The sequence below is a fragment of the Bombyx mandarina genome, chromosome 01 (assembly GCF_030267445.1).
Source record: "Bombyx mandarina strain Sakado chromosome 01, ASM3026744v2".
Taxonomy (NCBI): domain Eukaryota; kingdom Metazoa; phylum Arthropoda; class Insecta; order Lepidoptera; family Bombycidae; genus Bombyx; species Bombyx mandarina.
The window spans coordinates 9370418-9375678 of NC_143208.1; positions in this window are offsets into that span (position 1 = coordinate 9370418).

Sequence of the window (5261 nt, forward strand, 5' to 3'; positions counted from 1 at the left end):
AGTTTATATATTTTATTTACTTGATTAATTCACTTAACGGCGCTCATTACATAATACGCATTAGGATTGATCCGGATGCATATCCGCTTATTCGCGTGACAACTGCATAGAGCGATGCCATGCATAGCTCTCTACATTCCTGTCCGTGCTATTTAGCATTGATATTTAGGCCATACCATGCCAGGTAATGCTTGGGTGCAATTTTCGCTCGGATGACATTACTGTGACGTATACAATTTCAAGTTGAATTATTATCGTTTCATTTCAGCATACCGTTCGTTCATAGCTAATCGATCAAGGCTTGTTTTTCGTAATTCCAAAAGTTTTTCTTTTCGTCGTTTTGATGAAGCAGTATTACGGCGCCAGTCTGCGACCGGAAATCCAACTCTGGCAGCTTAGTGCGAGTCTTTGAACGTTCTCGATAGCGTAAAAGTTAGCTCATATTTGTATGGAATGGGATCGTTTGCGTATGTTTGCCGCTAGGGGCGCTGTTCCAACTGCATACAAATTTGGGTTAACTTTTACGCTATCGAGACGGTTATGAAACTCACACTAAGCACACAGGTCCCGTAGAGTAGTCAGGATTACAACCGGTTCCTAGGTTACTACCGAAACAAGAAGCCGATCAAAGTATTTTATTACTACATAAGATAAAAGACTTTCAATTTTAATCATCAACATCAATCTATTGAAATCTATCAGTGGTTATACATTCATCTTGTGGGAGGATACTAAACTAAGATAGTTTTGTTGAAAAGAGCAAAAAGTCTAGTTATTTATTTATGTTTGAGGTATTAGTTTGGGATTTCGATTGCATTTGTTTTATTATGTACTAGCTGTACCCGTCCGCTTCGCTGGGCATTTAAAATTAACATTATTATTTCTCACCCCCAAAGATTCTCATAATTAACGCCCCCGCAACTGGTGTAGGGAGTCCAACACTCATATAAATATTAATTAACCTATCCATTAAGTACATGTATTTTCTACATGGATACCAAGTTTCAAGTCAATCGGATGCAGTAGTTATAACGGAACATCTGTAAAAACCACTGTAGATTTATATATTAGTATAGGTTAAATCGGAACGCCTGACTGCATCACGGTAGGTACACACAGTATGATGGAATTTACCAGTGAGGGCTCAATACGCTCTGTTTCTAGTTTCAGTACATTCCTCGTATCAATGTCTAGAATGCTATTTCTCAAATCAAACAGGTTCTATTGAAAAGAAATAAACAAAATATGCCATCTTTGAAATTGGGTCTCATATTCTAGGCGATTCCCGCAACAAATATTATTTGTTCGTAATTCTGGATATCGGGAAAGGAATATATTTTATCAATGGAAGCAGGCCGACGACAAAGTACTCTCTCGTTCCAATATATTTCCTTCGCCGATGGCACAAGATTTTGAACTTTTCTGTTGTAACAATTTTATCCGATATGAAACCCTTGAGATAATAGAAACTCATTTTGGAATGTTTTGAAAATTCAAATAGGATAAATATGTATATTCATATAATTTTATATATTGGATTTGTTATAGAAAATAATAATATTCTTATACAGCTAGAAGTTTTTCCTTTTTTCCAATTTTTTTATTAATTTAAACAAGAAAATGTAGGTATCTAATAAGTTAAACTACTAAATAGGAACATAACAAATTTATAGAATTGAAACGATGTTTGGAATTCCCGTTGCCGATGCTTTCTTGGCTGATGAGATTTTCTTCAATTAAGGAACAAAAGGTTTGTGAGGGTGTAATTCTACGAATTAATTATATTATTTTCCCCTAATCTTTGATGATGAGAATAGAAGAGTAAATGATCCGATCTCCCCTACAATTGTTATTTAAGTACTTTCTGTTATAATATTTGATTCGTAGTTCACTAAAATGCAAATACGTCTTTTATTTTTACACGGCTTATATTCGTTGTACATAAAAAATGTTGCCTTGGGAAATGGCGTCGCATGACCCATCATTATTAATCATTTGAAGCCATTGACTACGCTCTTGTGCATCATCCTTCGTACATATATGCAGTTTCCTTTGGGATATTCGCCATCCATGTCGTTTTTAATCCTTCACCTACCTCTTTTTTGATTCATGACCTTTGAAGGACATGACCATAATATCTATTTTATTTTATTTTTTAATTCATTTTTGTATTCTGACAAATCTCACGTATCTGTTAATTTAGCACCTTATCTTTGAGTGTAGCAAATATATTTCAGCTGTGTGGAGTTTTTTCGTTTATGGGTTTTTTTAATCTTTTGACCTATAACCATCTATCTGTTCATTATATATATTTTATAATACGAATATGTGTCAGTGTAATTAATTACAGCAATATTCATAAGCTTTCAATTGTAACATCGTCATTAAATTGACTGATTGTGTATTCTTTAGACTTCTATTACATGTGCATATAATATTACAAAGTCGAGAACAAACAACACACGGTGGCCTAGTCCCAAGCTTGAGTTATTTGTAATGAGGAAACCAGATAATGATATGAGTATATGTAAATTTATTAACGTATATTAATGACCAGCAAAGAGCTAACAAGCCTGTTCATTACACAATTTTTTACCTATGTCAGAATCAAACCAGGGGCGCTAACTGCTTCGCCAACGATAGTCTCGATACCATTATGTGAGGTAAATAAGTATAATGCTCTGATGGATGAGTCTGGAAGGTAGATCACGGAATCCTTTAAGAGCTCTTAGCAAACTTATCTAATTTGGGTTTATTTAAATATCTCGAGTACTATTTTTACATAATTTTTAACAATTAATCTTAATTTCTGTTTATAACTACAGTATACGTGGATATTCATAGATATATTTCACGCAAACAACAAAATTAATTCAACAGAGCTCACACGAATCTCTAGTAAAAACGCTTTAAAAAAGCCATTCAGGTCAAACTAATATAAAAGCATGTTAAAATTCCAAGTTTTAAGCTCGCATTGTGTGCATGTACAAATTTATCCAGCGGACCGTTGTGGCATAATAACGTAAAAATGGCTACAATTGACTCACACTCTAAACTCTGATGCTTTTATTCATGCAGGAGCACGCCCTTACGGCTTGCGTTATACAAAAATACCACAGCTCACGATCTTTTCCGCTTTCAAAATACAATAATTGCGATATTACAATAAGATACCATAGATTTGGGCTGAAATATAGATAGATAGATAGATAGACTAATGTACCATGCTTTATTTAATAGTAAATTGGGGCAATTTTACAAAAATAAAATTGCAATGTAACACATACATAACTAATACTAATATTATAAAGAGGAAAGATTTGTTTGTTTGTTTGTTTCGAATAGGCTCCGAAACTACTGGACCGATTTGAAAAATTCTTTTTCCATTAGAAGCCGACATTATCCCTGATGAACATAGGCTACTTTTTTTTATTATTTTTTTATTTTATTTTTTTGGTTTCATGTGTGTTTTAATGTTTCCGAAGCGAAGCGAGGGCGGGTCGCTAGTAATTTAATAAACATATTTGAATGTGACATTGAATTTCTAAGAACAACAGCTGTTTATTTCCCTATAATATAATGATAATATATATAACTCCCCAATTTAAGTAGGTTTGTTTCTTATAAGCGCAGAAGAGCCCATTAAATTCGTTGAGAGAGATCTAATGCGGGCGAGGGTCACGCAGTCAGACACTATTGGGTAATCTGTGGCTTGGCCTTGTCTTTGGAAGTTTTAAGGAAGGAATTTAATTTTTTTTCCAAATACAATTTAACAATGCTTAATCTTTCAATTTGTTTATTTTAAAATAAACGTTTTGGATATTACATAATTGAGCTGTTATTAAATATTACTATCGTATATCCCTCATTTAAGAATCTGATAGTTGGTATCAACCATTGCACGAAACAATCACTGAAATAAATAAATAAATGAAAACAATCAATTAAAGGCAAATAATGTTATGTGAGCATAAAATATAAGTATGTGTTTCATAGTATTTATTGATCATAACCATGCAAGAAAAAGCTATGTCTGCGGCTGCTGAGCTCAAAATATGTATCATGTGAATCAAAGAAATCCCACCCTCCAAAACTTAGTAATACATTTTATTCTGAAAAAAAATATTCGTTATTAATATTTTAAGACCTATTACTTTTTGTAAGTACTTTCTGTGACTTCAAAGGTAGATACATATTCAGAAAACTATGAATACAAAATTAAATGTCCTTTGACCTATTATTAAAAAAACACTTCGAGACACAGAAGGAAATTTACAACTCTGATATGGATTAAGTGCTTATTTACTTAATTTTTCTATTTAAAACTCATCTTTAAAAATAATAGAGAATAGAATGCTCAATAATTCAAACGATGGAGGAATATTTTCTCAAAGAGCGTGTCTGTATAATTGTAGTATGTTGGTTTAATAAATTGCCTCATGCGGATGCTTCATGTATGCATTATGCAAGTTTCCAGGACTCACACCAACACAGTGCCTCCGTGCTCGGAGGAAATAGACATTCGAAAATAAAATTGCTGTTAGTGTTTGCATCTGAAACGAAATAGACATGGCTAGATAGTATCGTGAGTTTATTGAAAACGATTTTAGCCAGGGGAAGTTCCATTGAATATACTAAATAAGCCTAATACGTTTCTTACAATGGTTATCTATATAATATTAAATAAAAATTAATCGCTGTTCGTTAGTCTCGCTAAAACTCGAGAACGGCTGGACCGATTTGGCTAATTTTGGTCTTGAATTATTTGTGGAAGTCCAGGGAAGGTTTAGATAAATATGAAAATGCTCGGAATTGAATAAAAATAACAATTTTGTTTTTGTATAAAATAATAGTATTTTCATGTCTGAAATATGATGAAACCGATTGAGAAAAAATTAAATTTCATGAATGAATTCCGGCAATAACTAGCTTTTCTCTTCTCCCTTCACATTTCTGAAATATACACATTCGTTGAAACGTTTCTTGAGCCACATTTCATTATATATGCCATAAAACATTTCTGACGTGCCAACAACTGTACAAAATTTCGACTCAATCGCTTAAGCAAAGCGCGAACATATCAACAAACAGGCAAACAAACTTTCAATTTAAACGTATTAGATCAGTGTTGTAGTATGAAATAGCTAATTGTGTTATTGGCGGTATCTATGAATTTAGTGAAATTTTTAAATATAATTTTTTTTTATTGATTTAGGACCTGGTAACTAAGACCTTTAAGTCATATCTTATTTTAATTTATA